The following is a 16,935-nucleotide window of genomic DNA, read 5'->3' on the forward strand; positions in this document are numbered from 1 at the left end:
TGTTTTCGTTTACTCCCGCAGTCTTGGTTTTCGCATATGATTTCGAGGACAGAAATAATCAAAACTTAAAGGGAAAAGCAGCAGCAAAACTTTGAAACAGGAATCCCCGCCTGTGAACACTTAAGGTCCAAATGAGGGGAAAGAGTGATACAATGGGCAGGTCAAAGGTTGATAGTACTAAAGGAGGCTGGTTTGTGCTGTGGGCCTTTGGAACTTCGTTGGCAGGCACACTTTGAATCTCACCATTGGTTGTTTGTCTCTGGTGTTTGAGTGATGTCATTATAATTAAGCTAATGAGAAAAACGGCAAAGGGGACTCAAACTTTTCACCAAGAGACTTCAAGTCCTTTATAAAGTTTTCAAAACATTACGTTTTCTTTGTGAAGAACTTTCCTATAAGATTTAACAACTAATGCTAAAAACATAATTTGTAAATCAAAGTAAGAATTGACTGCTAAATAATAGCATCCCAACGTTTGAAATGCTGTTTATTAATTTATTGATAAGCTAGTTGCAAACTGTGTTCATCTTTGCACGCACATATATCCAGAGTGGGTTGGTTATCATCATCATGTTACCTCTATTATTGTATATATCATTGTATAGAATAGGATTTATTTTGCTTTTATTCTGTGACAATCAATGACCTCTTGCTAGGAAATCTGTAGTGACCCCTGATTTAGAAGAAACTACCTGCTCTGAGAAGAGGTAGAAATATTTTTTTCCCCTATTTTTCCCAGTGGAAGGCAGGGAGGAGGAAGATGGCTGATTAATAATATGTCTGAAAAGTGTTCTTTAAGATAATTCACTAGTTAGAGCTATCCAGGTTTCTTCTAGCTTATTGTTGCAATATCAGTTTGCACTAGATCAGTACAGGTTTAATGGTAGGGTACTTCTCTATATAAATGTGACTTTTAATTTTCATACTAATCTTTTGCTGTTCTTGTTTGTACATTTACAGTTTGCTCGTTTTCTACTATTAAATGTTTAACATTTCAGGAAATGTAAGCAAGTCAAGATATTAGAAAATCAAATTGGGTAAATGAATGATCATAATTGTAGCTAAAACTTTCAGTATCAGCTATTATCCAGGCACTATTCTAAGAACCTGACATGCACTTAGTCTTTTAGGCCCATAACAACCTTACGAGACAGTGCTTTTATTATCTCCAGTTAACAAAGGAGGAAACTGAGGCAGAGAAATTCAGAAACTTGCTCAAGGTCCCCAAGATAGTAGGTAATAGAGTTAGCGTATGAACCCAGGCAGTCAACAACACAATCTGTGCACCCAACCCAAGCTATATTTATTATTTGCATATACTTGGCCACAGTCACATACCTAGTAAGTGGTGAAACTAGAACTCAAAGCCAGGTGTGCCTAAAAATACATATTTAGATAAAACACATTATTATACACTCATTTCTCAATTTTTAGTTTTTACACCAAGTCTTCAGCCCTGACTTTGCTTCAGTTGAACTACCATCATTCTTTCTTAAGTTGTAGCTAGAGTTAATTGGATTTACAAAATGCCATCCTAAAAGCCTTTTTGAGACAAGAAAAACTTATGTAAATGTGAAATTTTTTCAAAATTTAAAGTACATTGACTTAACCTTGGCTCATACAGACTAATCCCAAAGGAAATTCCTACATCTACACATGGGAAATTGGAACAGATTTCTGTCCTATAATATGGTTTCTTGAGTCGCCAAGACAAAATGAAGCCAAAGTAAGTAACTAGAGAGGAGGCATTCCCCATAAAATAGAGGTCTTTCCACTGGGGTGTAGTCATTTTACAGCCAAGAGAAGAAATCCTAACTTTCTTCTTTGATTTTGCTATACTCCTACCAAAAATCCTGAGATTTTTGAGGGTATTTCAACATACCCTGCAGAGTTATAAAAGTTAGAAATCACTGGCCTGGAGCAGTGCTTCTCTGCAATTATTTTCTCTTGAGACACCCACACAGGACACATAAAGTTCATGTGGATAACATACTCTCATAAGCTTACTCAGGACTATGTTATTATAGTCGTAACTGTGAAACCCATCCTAATTTATAAAGAAAACCCATCACAACAGATGATTGTCACACTGGTTGAGAACAGCTTTTCTAAAGAGAGCAGTGGTCTACCAACCAGTGTGATTTGACTGAAGTAACTGATCAGTTCAGTAAGTCAATCTCATTTTACAGCTTCTCTCTCTCACTCTCACACACTCTCTCTCTCTTTTTTTTTTTTTTTGTCTTTTCAGATATAGTGCAATAGCTAACTAATCTCAAATGTACTCTGCCTTCCAGTTCCATATTCTCATTTTATTCTTAGACAGCACATCCAGGCATTACCATTCTACACAAGAAGTGCTGAGAAATTTATTGAGAGACCATATTCTTTTCACTCATTCATTCATTCATTCAGAAATATTTATTGAGGCTCTGAGATGTGTCAGTCTCTATGCTAGTCCCTGAATTAGCTGAATATGCTCCCTACCTTCTTAGAGCTCACAGTCTAATGGAGATAGATATTAATAGGAATAACTATGTAATTAAAACTGTGACAGGGCTTAGGAGGGTGAAGTACAGAGCGCAATAAGAGATGATACAAAAACCTAATTGAGGAGTTAGAGAAGGGTAGGTACCCTGAGACAGTGAGGGTTAAACAGTGATAGCTCTCATTGCCTCCTGCACACTTTTGAAAGCAATTTGCCCAGAGTCCACGGCCAATAAGTGGGGGAGCTGAGATCAAAACCCATAATCTGGCTCCAAAGTTTAAAATCCCAACTACTCTGTGTATTGTTTCTTCGTTATTATACTGCATTTTCTTGTAATATGCTGTGTTTTGCAAATCAAGTACAATAATAATAGTTACCATTTATTGAGCACCTTCTCTGTGCTGTATACCTTTGATTTCATGAGGATTCTTCAAGGAGATTATCATTTTCATTGTATATATGCGAAAACTGAGATTTAGAGAAATTAAACAACTTGGCCACAGGTTATAATCTCAGTGGGGCTGACTTAAGCGAGGAGGAAAGGGACATTCGTATAAGCAAAATAAGTTAAGATTATTGACTGGTCTTTGTAGCATCTCTTTTGTTTGCTTGTAGTTCTTTTTTATTTTACTTTACTTTTTGTTCTTTATCTCGGGATATATTCCAGATAACTGTTCTCCAAATCTCTGGGTAATTTTTTTTTTCAAGTAGAAGTAAGGATAATAGCACCTACATGTTCTTTAACTGTTTATAAATTATGTTTATTTATCATTGAGCCCTCTGAGATAAGTATTAGCTTCACTATATAAAGTACTTGGCCCCAACATTGAATCCACCTCCCTAATATAGAATATTACTGTATGTAGAATTTTTAAACATGACAGATAATTCTAAGAGAGAAGGAACCATTGAAATGGTTACCATTCTTAGCAGGAGGAGCAAGCCTCCCACCGACAGATCCAAGGGCGAATGGTATGGTCATATAATGTAGGGAAATTGCACACATCCTAATATTTGTAGATCTGGTTTCTCAAGCTATCTTAAAGTGACTTGTGTTTCTGGGCTAGTGATTCTTGTTCAGTAATGTACATATAATATGTGATGAATTTGATTTGCTTGATTTGATGGCCTTCCTTCTTTGTTTAAAATATGGCTTGGCAATTATACAGAAGAAGACATCCTATCATCTTAAGGTTATTTAACTGAATAAATTAACTTATTTAATTTCTTTTACGTGCCACTATCTTGAAAATTAAGTTACAGGAAAATCATCTAAGGAACAAGAATTGTTTAAAAATCACCAGAAAAACTGAGGAAAGTATCTTTACAGGTGATAGTGAAGCTATGAGGAATTAATATAAAAGGAACTAAACAGACTGTTACTGGAAGACCTAGTTAACTATCCCCCACTCCTTAAGAGGCTACTACGTTATCTTATTCTAATCCTTTTGTAAATAATACACTTAATTCTCTTTTAATTTAATTTTTATTTTTTATTGAAGTATAGTTGATTTACAATGTTGTATTAATTTCTGCTGTACAGCAAAGTGGTTCAGTTATACATATATACATTCTTTTTTATATTTTTCCCATTATGGTTTATCACAGGATATTGAATATAGCTCCCTGTGCACTTAATTCTTAATAGTCCCATTTGATTAAAATGGAGCTTAACACTTTGCCCATGCTCCACTGGAATAAAAAATTCTCCATACACTTAAATATAATCCTCCTAAGTACAGACATCATGTCTAGCACAGTAGGTATTCAGTAAGTGTCTATTAATAACAACAGTAAAAGAATAACAGTATATAGTTCTACCATTCTTTTCAAGCTGAATATCAGTGTAACTGACTGCTAGCCATCATATTTATACTATTTTAAAATTATAGCATGTGATCTAGACTTACTAAAATTCAGTGATCATAGTTTTTGTACATTTTCACAATGCCAATATTGGGGACAGGACATGGATAGACAATAATAGTCCAAATACGTGTCTTTTCTTAGGGGATATTATTTTCCCTAGATTATGATTGGTTATGTATAATAAATCATTTCTTATATGAGTCCACATCATATTCAACAATAGCACAATTTTTATATTAGATTCTAGGTCGATAAAGTGAAGCAAAAGATTTTGGAATTTAAAAGGATAAATCAAAGAACAATTCCACTCAGAATGCTTATCAGTTATTACATTTTTAATCTAAGATTCAGAATCTTTCACTGCCAAGTGTCCAAATATACCTTAAAGTAATTTAAATTTAATACAAAAGTCAAGTTAAACCCCAATTTGCTATCATCCTTCAGCAGGTTCACTAAATTCAAAAAACTAGAAATGGAGACAAACTTTCCTATGAAGACATCTTGTGTATAATGACATAAAAGAAACCCACTAGTAAGTTTCACTAGCTGTAATGGCAGCTTCCAGTTGCTGCCAAGGACTATGGTTAAGTGCTCTCTGCTGGTCTTCATAGACCATTATTATTGACCAGAAAAGATGGTTCTGTATATTTGTTCTATCTCTTATTGTAATGGTATTTGATTGGAGAGGAGGGGATTTACCTAATTCCATGTATGTACAATACTATTTGACCACTTGAAGAAAAGCTAACACAAAAATGATAAGTTCTACTTTTAAAGTATCAGTTCTTTTTTTCTTAAATTAATTAATCTATTTATTTTTGGCTGCGTTAGGTCCTCGTTGCTGTGCGCAGGCTTTCTCTAGTTGCGGTGAGCGGGTGCTACTCTTTGTTGCCGTGCGCGGGCTTCTCGTTGTGGTGGCTTCTCTTGTTGTGGAGCACAGGTTCCAGGCATCCAGGCTTCAGCAGTTGCAGCATGCGAGCTCAGTAGTTGTGACTTACGGGTTCTAGAGCGCAGGCTCAGTAGTTGTGGCGCACAGGCTTAGTTGCTCCACAGCATGTGGGATCTTCCCGGACCAAGGCCCAAACCTGTGTCCCCTGCATTGGCAGGTGGATTCTTAACCACTGCACCACCAGGGAGGTCCCTGCAGTATCATTTCTTAAGGTTTAGATTTTGCCTAATGAGACTGAAATGAAAGGGTCATTTATTTTAGCTATTCCAGTGATCAGTTGTTCTCTTATTATTCCTGTAAGCCGAGGGCCAGGAAAGTAACATACATCAGTGAAGTAGGCCAGATATAATACAAAAGGGAAAATGCAGGAACTCTGAAAATCTGGAGAAAGCTTGTCCATCCAAAAAGGAATGGTGAATCCTCAGTTCTAGCTAATTGATGCCAAATTGAATATCAGCCCGGGGTTGGCAAATTTATTCTTCTCTTTTCCCTAAGAGAAGCTATAAATCTGAATGTTTACTTAAAGCCTTTAAATTTTAAAATGTTAGTGCCTAAGTGAAAAACTTTAAACACTATTAATTGAACCCACATACCTATTGACCAAGTGTGGCTTAAATGTGTGCCACCAGTTGGCACCTTCTGCCAAGGAAATGGTTCCTTCCCAGATTTTTTCAGTTCTTTTTCTTCCTTCCCATCCTCATTATCACCTTGATATCATTAGTCCTTGATAATTTAGAACTGAATTAGTCCATCTTTGAAATCATTTTCAGTTGAAGAAAAAGCTAACACAAAAATGATAATATCAGGGCTTCCCAGGTGGCGCAGTGGTTGAGAGTCCGCCTGCCGATGCAGGGGACACGGGTTCGTGCCCCGGTCCGGGAAGATCCCACATGCCACGGAGCGGCTGGGCCCGTCAGCCATGGCCGCTGAGCCTGTGCGTCCGGAGCCTATGCTCCGCAATGGGAGAGGCCACAACAGTGAGAGGCCTGCGTACCGCAAAAAAAAAAAAAAAAAAAAAAAGATACTATCAGTTCTACTTTTAAAGTATCATTTTTTTAAATTTTATTAATTTTTTTATTTTTGTCTGCGTTCGGTCTTCGTTGCTGTGCACGGGCTTTCTGCAGTTGCGGCGAGTGGGGGCTACTCTTCGTTGCGGTGCATGGGCTTCTTATTGCTGTGGCTTCTCTTGTTGAGGAACATGGGATCTAGGCGTGCGGGCTTCAGTAGTTGCAACACGCAGGCTCAGTAGTTGTGGCTCGTGAGCTCTAGAGCGCAGGCTCCGTAGTTGTACCATATGGGCTTAGTTGCTCCACAGCATGTGGGATCTTCCCAGACCAGGGATCAAACCTGTGTCCCCTGCATTGGCATGCAGATTCTTAACCACTGCGCCACCAGGGAAGTCCCCATCATCTTGATCTTGACATTACTGTCTCTCCAAAAACTTCAGTAGATTCCCATCTCCTACTAAATAAAACCTTTAGCCTAACATTCAAAGTCTTTCACAATCTGGTTCTTACATTCAGTTTAGCTTCCCTACCTTCCAAAGCCCTTTAGGAGCCCAGTGAATCAGTAGAACTAAGCTTTTTTGTGCTTTATCTCTAAATTCAGTAGCTTTAGATTCAAAGTTTGGGGCAGTGGTGTCTGATCAGCAGAACCTCAGCCATTTACTCACGTCGTAATTGCCAGGCAGATTGGAAAAATGACAGCTGACAATTTTAGCTTCTACAGTTAAAGGATGGGTTATTTCTCATACATAGGAAGAGGGTTCAAATGCTGGTGACCCAAAAACCCTAACAAATATCCATCTAATTATATAATTACCATTGCGGGGGGGAAACGTTAAGCTCAGCCTAATTACCTATTTTTAAGTCTTTAAAAATACTGGCTTGCTATTTGGTCTTTGCTCAATAAGGTAAAGTATATGTGGCTCTCTTAATTTTAACTTTTCCTGCAGATTTGGCCACCCAAAATATCTGTGGACATTTTTATTTTGCATATAGAACATAGTCAATCCCTCCACCAGAAAGACAACCTTAAAAGGTCATCCATATACCATGCAGATTGAAATCTAGGATCTTTGAGTGATGTATGGTCCTCTCCTTCATATCCACATGTGGCTTTTCAGGTTATAGTGACCTGTAAACCTAAAGACACAGTATCTGCCTCCAGTACATCCAATTTAAGTGGTAAAGCAGCAGCAGGATAACCAAAATAAAAATTTTCGTCCACAGGAATCTTCCCACTTGGAGGGAATGGCGAAGATTGAGAGTAGAATACATCTCTTGGTTTACTCATCTGGGACTCTGGGTTCTGTTTTCTGGAAAGTGTTTCTTTGTCCTTTATTCTTTATGGCCACAAAGGTTTGCATAGAAGAGGGGGTTTCATAGCTTTCATAGCCCACTTCTTCCTAGTGCAGATTAGGAAAAAAGTAGGAGTTACCTTAGGGGTTGAACAGGCTTTTTTTTTTAATTTTTAATTTTTTGGCCATGCTGCACAGCTCCCCAACCAGGGATTGAACCCAGGCCCACAGCAATGAAAGCCTGGAGTTCTAACCACTGGACAGCCAGGGAATTCCTAAACAGGCTTTTGTAAATGGGCTAGTAATTATTTTTTTCTATACAGATCGTTCAAAAATTCAGGAGGCTGTTTGATTCCAGTCAGTTTCAAGTGTGAGTGACTCCAACCAAACACCTCATTGGACAAAGATTTTAAGCCTCGAGATTCTGTTCTTTTAGTTTCCACCCTCTGTGCCCTGCCTACTCCCTTTGTTCTCAGTGGCAACCACCTTGATATCATCTGAAATCTGTGGGTTTGTGTGGGAAGGCAACCCCTTAATCCAGTTTGGCCAGCAGGCTCTCCCCATTTCTATGGCAAGGCCCCACTTTTTTTTTTTTTTTTTTTTTGCGGTACGCGGGCCTCTCACTTTGTGGCCTCCCCCGTTATGGAGCACAGGCTCCGGACGCGCAGGCTCAGCAGCCATGGCTCACGGGCCCAGCCGCTCCGTGGCATGTGGGATCTTCCCGGACGGGGACACAAACCCGCGTCCCCTGCATCGGCAGGCGGACTCAACCACTGCGCCACCAGGGAAGCCCCTCACTTTTTTATATATAGTTTTCTTCCTGCAAGTTTAGGATAATTTCACATTATTCCAATCATTTTTCAAAGAAGGATTTGTATAGCATTTTACAGTTTTCAAAACTTTTTCACAGAGCTTACAGTATCTGGTCCTTATTTATCACTACTCATTAAATACCACTACATTTCATATATTCTATGACATAGGCTAAGTCTAACCTCAAGTTTGCACAAAAGAACTCTGAGCTTTGGAAAGGGAGTTACCTGCCCAGAGTTTGCTAATGATCAAATAAAGACTTGAACTCATATCATCTGATTCTAAAATGGCATGCTCTTCTCACCACAAAAATACTGCCTCAAAATAGCTAACTTGAGAGTTAAGAAGAGGTTCGTGATATTTCATGTCCATTTTTGAGAGAGAAACAGGCACAAATATCAGTGGGCTGATGCGTGACCAAGGACAGATGTCAGTTAAAAAAAAAAAAAAGCCAAAAAGCAGGGGGAACAATTTTCTAAATAATTTCATTTGCCATAATAGCAACGTCAGGTAGTAGGAACAAAAAAGTACCATAAAAAAGACAACCCCCAAAAGAGTACAGTGAGAGCTATAATTTCTTATATTTAAATGTGTTAAGAATACCAAGATGAGGGACTTCCCTGGTGGTCCAGTGGTTAAGACTCCACACTTCCACTGCAGGGGGTGTAGGTTCAATCCCTGGTCGGGGAACTAAGATCCCGCATGCTATGCAGTGTGGCCAAAAATAAATAAAGTCACTAAGTTTGGGGTGGTTTGTTATTAAAAACAAAAAAACACCAAAATGATAAGCCTCAACTTTTATGGAAAAATATTAGAATGGTCTTACTGCAAAAGAGTCATAAGCTTGGTTTTATTTCTTGCTAAAATAAGGATTAATAATTATTAACAATAGTAACAAGTAATAACAACAGGAGCAGAGTGTTCTGATTCTCTGAGGTAGTCTCTTTCTCTTGTAAGGAGCCACCAAATTGTTTTCCAGAGTGGCTGTACCAGTTTGCACTGAATGAGAGTTCCTGTTGCTCCACATCCTCACCGGCATTTGGTGTTGTCAGTGTTCTAAATTTTGACCATTCTCATAGGTGTGTACTGGTATCCCATTGTTTTAATTTGCATTTCCCTGATGACATATGATGTAGAGCACCTTTTCATATGATTATTTGCCACCTATGTACTATCTTATTTGGTGAGGTACCTGTTAGGGTGTTTGGCCCATCTTATAATCAGGTTGTCTGTTTTCTTATTGTTGAGTTTTAAGAGTTCTTTGTATATTTTGGATAACCGTCCATTATTGGATATGTCTTTTGCAAATATTTTCTTCCAGCCTGTGGCTTATCTTCTCATTCTCCTGGCAGGATTTTTTGCAGGGCAGAACTTCTTAATTTTAATGAAGCCCAGCTTATCGATTCTGTATTTCATGGATCATGCTGTTGGTGTTGTATCGAAAAAGTCATCACCATACTCAAGGTCATCTAGATTTTCCAGGAGTGTTATAGTTTTACATTTTACATTTAGGTCTGTGATTCATTTTGAGTTAATTTTTGTGAAGAGTTTAAGGTCTGTATCTAGATTCTTTTTTTTCTTTCTTTTTTTTTTTTTGCATGTGAATATCCAGTTGTTCCAGCACCATTTGTTGAAGAGACTGTCTCTGCTCCATTGTATTGCCTTTGCTCCTTTGTCAAATATCAGTTGACTATTTTTATGTGGGTCTATTTCTGGGTTCTGTATTTCTGTTCCATTGATCTACTTGTCTATTCTTTCACCAGTACCACTGTCCTGATTACTGTAGCTTTATAGTAACTCTTGAAGTTGGGTAGTATCAATCTTCCAACTTTATTCTTCTCCTTCAATATTGTGTTGGTGATTCTGGGTCTTTTGCCTCTCCATTTAAACTTTATAATCAGTTTGTCAATATCTACAAAATAACTTGCTGGCATTTTGATCGGGATTGCATTGAATCTATAGATCAAGTTGGGAAGACCTGACATATCAACAATATTGAGTCTTCCTATCCATGAATATGGAATAGCTCTCCATTTATTTAGTTCTTCTTTGATTTTATTCATCAGAGTTTTGTAGTTTTCCTCATATAGGTCTTGTACATATTTTGTTAGATTTATACCTAAGTAGTTCATATTTTGGATGCTAATGTAAATGATATTGTGTTTTTAATTTCAAATTCCACCTGTTCATGCTGGCATATAGGAAAGCAATTGACTTTTGTATATTAACCTTCTATTTGGCAACCTTGCTGTAATCACTTACTAGTTCCAGGAGTTTTTATGTCGATTCTTTCAGATTTTCTACATAGACAATCATGCTGCCCGTGAACAAAGAGAGTTTTCTTTCTTTCTTCTCAATCTCTATACCTTTTATTTCCTTTTATTGTTTTATTGCATTAGCTAGAACTTTCGGTATGATGTTAAAAGGAGTGGTAAAAAAGGAAAATTCTTGCTTTGTATCTGATCTTGGTGGGAAAGCTTCAAGTTTCTCACTATTAAGTATGATGTTAGCTGTAAGTTTTTTGTAGATATTCTTTATCAAGTTGAGGAAGCCCTTCTCTATTCCTACTTTACTGAGCGTTTATATGATGAATAGGTGTTGGATTTTGTTGAATGCTTTTTCTGCACCTGTTGATACCATCATGTGATTTTTCTTTTCTAGCCTGTTGATGTGATGCATTACATTAGTTGACTTTTGAAAGTTGAAACAGCATTGCATAACTGGGATAAATCCCATTTCATCATGGTGTGTAATTCTTTTTACACATTGTTGGATTTGAAGCTTCTACCCTAAAGTTACACAGACCAGTTTTGCTCACATTTCATTGGCCAAGCAAGTCACATGACCGCACTGAACTTCATAAATGAGGGAAATGTGAATATATTTAGACAGCCCTAATGTCTACCATAATTGTGACCTCTCCTTGTAGCTCACTTACTACTTCATAATAGCTGTGACAAAGCTGTTGGAATGAATGGATTTGTGTTAAACTCTGAAACATTTTTGGAAATCAACTGTTAATTTCTATTTATTTTAATTGTAAATGCCAATCCTGGATTAGCCCAAAAGAAATTGTCAGATATTTGTCCGTATTTTGTTTAAACTTTCTGAGATTTGAATTATGTTTATTATAGTAAGAAGCCCCGACAAACATAAGTGCACAAGCTTTTATACACAACTACAGTAATCTACTCATGAGTGTCCCCATATTGAGGTCTTGCAGGACCAAATAGGTAAATAAACCAACCTCTTTATGTCCAGATGTAATATCTGCTGATGGGAAGTCATTTTTCAGAATCTACCAACCTGTCTTCAGCCTGTTTCCATAAATCACTTCCCATATTAACATCAAGAAAATCTTGAGTCTAAAGTGAGTCTGTCTGCAAAAGGGGATGAGACTTTCCAGGTGAGAGCAAGCGGGAATGGGCTCTGTGGACCCAAGATTTGGAAAGAGGTCGCCCTGACATTAAGTTAGGCATTTAATTGTGAGTCTCACCTTGGGGCTTAGGAGAGTTTTCCAATCAGTAGCAGAGAGGACCTTTTTTTTTTTTAACCTCTTTATTGGAGTATAATTGCTTTACAATGGTGTGTTAGTTTCTGCTTTATAACAAAGTGAATCAGTTATACATATAAATATGTTCCCATATCTCTTCCCTCTTGCATCTCCCTCCCTCCCACCCTCCCTACCCCACCCCTCTAGGTGGTCACAAAGCACCGAGCTGATCTCCCTGTGCTGTGCGGCTGCTTCCCACTAGCTATCTATTTTACATTTGGAGGACTTTTTGATTTTTGCTGTCAAGTCACTCAAAGGGTTTTGTGGTTTTCAGCATTGTTACGGGAAACTGACACTTTGGTTGTTTATTTACTCAAGTGGCTTTCTTTGAATTTAGAGGGTGCCAAGCAAATGAGTCATCAGACTAAGTAGAGCAGAATAACAAGGACACCTCCTGTGTTGCTTTATGCTTGTGACCTTTTGTAATTCAAAAGTTGATTTTTACCTACAGGCACCTTCTCCAAATATACTTCGGCTTAAAATACCACACCAGAATGAGTGGTTTAAGAACTCTGCAACAACGTAATCTGGGCCTTAGTTTTGTCGTTTGCTACCTGAGTATTTTTAAACATCTTTATACACACACACATATCATATATATAAATATATGATATGTATGTAGTGTATATAGGTATATATACTTTTTAAAATATATACTTTTTCTGATCATCGCTGTTGAGTTCTTACAGATAATTTCAGTTGTTCTACTCCTGTGGTCACAACAGGTTATTTTTATAGATCTCCCATTAAAAAAATAATCTAAAGAATTATCTGTTGTTGCTTGATAATTATCACAAATTTTTACCAGCTTAAAACAACACCCATTTATTAGTTCACAGTTCTGTAGGACACATGTCTGACAGGCCATGACTAGGATCCTCCTTAGGGTATTGCATGGCTGAAATCAGGGTGTAGGCTGGGCTGAGTTCTTGTCCGGAGGCTCTGGGGGAAAGTCAGCTTCCAGGATCATTCAGGCTGTTGGAAGAATCCAGTTTTTTGCTGCCTGTCAACTAGGCATTGCTGACGGCTGCTCTCAGGTCCTTCCCACATGGTCCCCTCCATCTTCAAGCCAGGAAAGGTACACCAAATCCTTCTTGTGTTTCAGATCTCCCTGATTGACTTTTCTGGAACCAGCCAGAGAAAGCACTCTGCTTTTAAAGTTTTCATGTGGATGTGTTAGGCCCACCGAGATAATCTTTCTCTCTTTAGGTCAACTGGTTAGTAACCTTAATTATGTTTGCAAAATCCCTCTTGCCATGTAAAGTAACATAGTCATGGGGGCCATCTTAGAATTCTGCGTACTATACTTTATATAGGCATTCTGTTATATAGATTCAGTTTTTAGGTTGAATAACCTGACAGCATTCAAAACATTAAATGTGAATCACCATAATGAATTCTGTTTAGGTTAAATTACTTTTATTGTGAATGTGATGCAAAGGATTTGTGGTATTGAAAAATACATACTTCAAAATAGATAGCTAGTGGGAAGCAGCCACATAGCATAGGGAGATCAGCTCCGTGCTTTGTGTCCACCTAGAGGGGTGGGATAGGGAGGGTGGGAAGGAGATGCAAGAGGGAGGAGATATGGAGATGTATGTATACGTAGAGCTGATTCACTTTGTTATAAAGCAGAAACTAACACACCATTGTAAAGCAATTGTACTCCAATAAAGATGTTAAAAAAAAAGAAAAATACATACTTTTTAAATAAGTCTATAAATATATCAGATAAAAGTACATTTAAAAGACATATTTTAAAAAGCTATTATAGTGCTTCCCTGGTGGCACAGTGGTTGAGAGTCCGCCTGCCGATGCAGGGGACACGGGTTCGTGCCCCGGTCCGGGAAGATTCCACATGCCGCGGAGCGGCTGGGCCCGTGAGCCATGGCCACTGAGCCTGCGCGTCCGGAGCCTGTGCTCCGCAATGGGAGAGGCCACAACAGTAAGAGGCCCGCGTACCGGAAAAAAAAAAAAAATCTATTATAAATGCTCAGCATATGCCTAGAATTCTTTGATTCCATCAGATGACAGGGAGTAGCCTTATCTCCTCAATATATGCTATTAATCATGGTCTTGGTCATTCATTAATGACACAAACTCATAGACTTTAGAGCTAAAAGAGATCAGAGATCTTCTGGCACCCTCCCCCTCCTTTGTTCTTTTGTTTGTTTGTTTTTGCGGTATGCGGGCCTCTCACTGTTGTGGCCTCTCCCGTTGCGGGGCACAGGCTCCGGACGCGCAGGCTCAGCGGCCATGGCTCACGGGCCCAGCCACTCCGCGGCATGTGGGATCTTCCCGGACCGGGGCACGAACCCGTGTCCCCTGCATCGGCAGGAGGACTCTCAACCACTGCGCCACCAGGGAAGCCCCCTCCTTTGTTTTTTTCCATAAATGAGGAACCTGAAACTCGGAGAGGGATATGACTCAGAGAAGGCCATAGAGCCAGCTAGTCAGTGATAAAGATCGGCCTAGAATACATGTTTTCTGATTTCCTTTCTGGTAGAAATAACAATACCATTAATTGAAGATTTTCTATATAGCAGGCACTATCCTAAGCACTTTAAATATATTATTTTCCTTAACTGTCACAAAAATTATATCAGGTAGGCATTACTATTATCATTGCCATTTCACAGTCTGAGAAAGCTGAGTCACAGAGAAGGTAACGTGCTTCATGTCACCCAGCTAGTACATGATAGAGTAGGGATTCTAAGAGAAACAGTTGGACACCAGGGCCTGACCTCTTCACTATTCTCTGCTCTTTCCACCCCACCAGCTGCTTCTAGCAGGGCCTTCCACATGTACTCATAGAGTTAGCTTAGTATCATCTCCATGGACAGCTGTCCAAGCTACCCATTGGTTATATTCTGACAACAAAATAGTGAATAGCAGAGAACTTGGAGTCGGGGAACTGTGTATAAACTCTGGTTCTGTCATTTTTTGTTTGGCTTCAGGGAATTGTGTAACCCGCTGGGGCCCTTGGATACTGGATCTGTAAAATGGGGATTAGGAGAGTTGTTCTGTAGAGGACACATGTAAAAAGCAATCTGTAAACAAAAGGATTACATGCTCGTTGTATTGTTATTCTTTGCCAAATGGTCACTAGTTCTCATCAGCCTGTAATAGCAGATTTTCAAGTCACTTTTGCTGTGATAAGAGTCAGGCATTAAATGAAAACCAGTAGATTTTTGACACTGCAAAGGCCATGTCCTGAGACCTTTAGGAAGTCATGTTTTCTGTGCTTATCCTCATTCTGCATTTTCAAACGTTACTGAAGTTGTATATCTCACTTGGTGGTGGTTTTTCATGCTTCATAGGCACTCTTCACAGGAAGCGAACGGTAAAGCTACACGGAGAGGCCTGGACTCAGCCATTGGCCTGGCTCCCTCACACCAGCCCAGCACCTTTCATGATTCCAGCTCACACCTGGACAAAATTTTACTACTTTTTTTTTATTAATTTTTTTTGGAGTATAGTTGATTTACAATGTTGTGTTAGTTTCTGCTGTACAGCAAAGTGAATCAGTTATACATATACATATATCCACTTTTTTAGATTTATTTTCCATATAGATCATTAGAGTACTGAGTAGAGTACCCTGTGCTATACAGTAGGTTCTTATTAGTTACCCATTTTATACATAGTAGTGTCTATATGTCATTCCCAATCTCCCAATTTATCCCTCCCCCACCCTTTATTCCCTGGTAACCATAAGTTTGTTTTCTACATCAGTGACTCTATTTCTGTTTTGTAACTAAGTTCATTTGTACCATTTTTTTAGATTCCACATATAAGCGATATCATATGATATTTGTTTTTCTCTGTCTGACTTACTTCATTCAGTTTAATGTGGCCATTTGGGGATCACTCTCAAATGAAATCATAAATATTGAATGTATGGCTATCAAGGTCTACTCTTCATCCCCATCCTTTTTGTTATTGTTGTTGTTATTTCATCCTCTTTAAGTATATGTGTATTTTTTGCTATACTGTTCGAAAGTAAGTTGCAAACAATATAACATTTCCTGTCTAAATACTTCAGCGTATGTATCTCCTAATGATAAGGAAATTTTTTATAACATATGCCACTATCTACCTAAGGAAATTAACAATTTTCTTATCCCATCTAATACTCAATTCATATTCATGTTTTCCCTACTTGTCCTAACATTGCTTTTAGTGTTTTGCTTTTAGGGTTTCTTTTTTTGTTGTTATTTTTCTTGAAAAGAAACCAGTCAAAGTATACTTAAAGCATTTAATAGTTACATCCCTGTGATATTTTTAAAGCTGGAACAATTCCCCCACCTTGTTAGTTTGTTTTCATGATATTAACTTTAAGAGACTAGGTCAATTCTCTTGAACAAAATCCCATACTCTGGGTTTGTCTGATTTTGTGTGTGTGTATCCTTTATCTTGTTATTCTATCCTATTTTTGAAACCTTAGAAAAGTTTTAGAAACTTGTTAGAAATGTTTTTAGAAACCAACTTAGAAGTTGGTTGCAAACACCTGATTAGAAACAGGTTGTGTACTTTTGTCTAGAACAACTTGATAGGTGCTACGGTGATTGCCCCACTATTAGTGCTAAGTTTGCTCACCTGATTAAGATGGCAATAGCCAGGTTTCCCAGTAGTAACGTGTTTTCCTTTAACAATTAGAACTAATTTGTGGGATGATTTTTTTTGGCTCATATGAATATCCTTTTATCTAATGGCATTAGCATCCGTTGATGTGCCTTATTTGAATCACTTATTCCACTGGAGGTTGCCAATTGGTAATTTTAAAGTTTTCTCACTTTTTACATGTATTAACTAACCATTTCTCTGGAAGGAAGAGCCTTCCGTCATCAGTGGGGGATGCTTTAGCTCCTCTCAGTAGTTCATATCAGTACAACATGTTTTACTATCAATTATCTAAAATAGGCTCAGATTAGGGAACTGAGTTGTAGATCAGTGATAACATATTT

The 16,935-nt window shown here is 38.1% G+C and overlaps 1 protein-coding gene across 50 annotated transcripts in view; it reads left to right on the forward strand.

Annotated features, from left to right (window-relative positions):
* The window catches only part of RIMS2 (regulating synaptic membrane exocytosis 2), a 572,826-nt gene that overhangs the window by 546,236 nt on the left and 9,655 nt on the right, over positions 1-16,935 (forward strand). The window lies entirely within an intron of this gene.

This window comes from Globicephala melas, chromosome 17, assembly GCF_963455315.2.
Source record: "Globicephala melas chromosome 17, mGloMel1.2, whole genome shotgun sequence".
In the NCBI taxonomy this organism is placed as follows: domain Eukaryota; kingdom Metazoa; phylum Chordata; class Mammalia; order Artiodactyla; family Delphinidae; genus Globicephala; species Globicephala melas.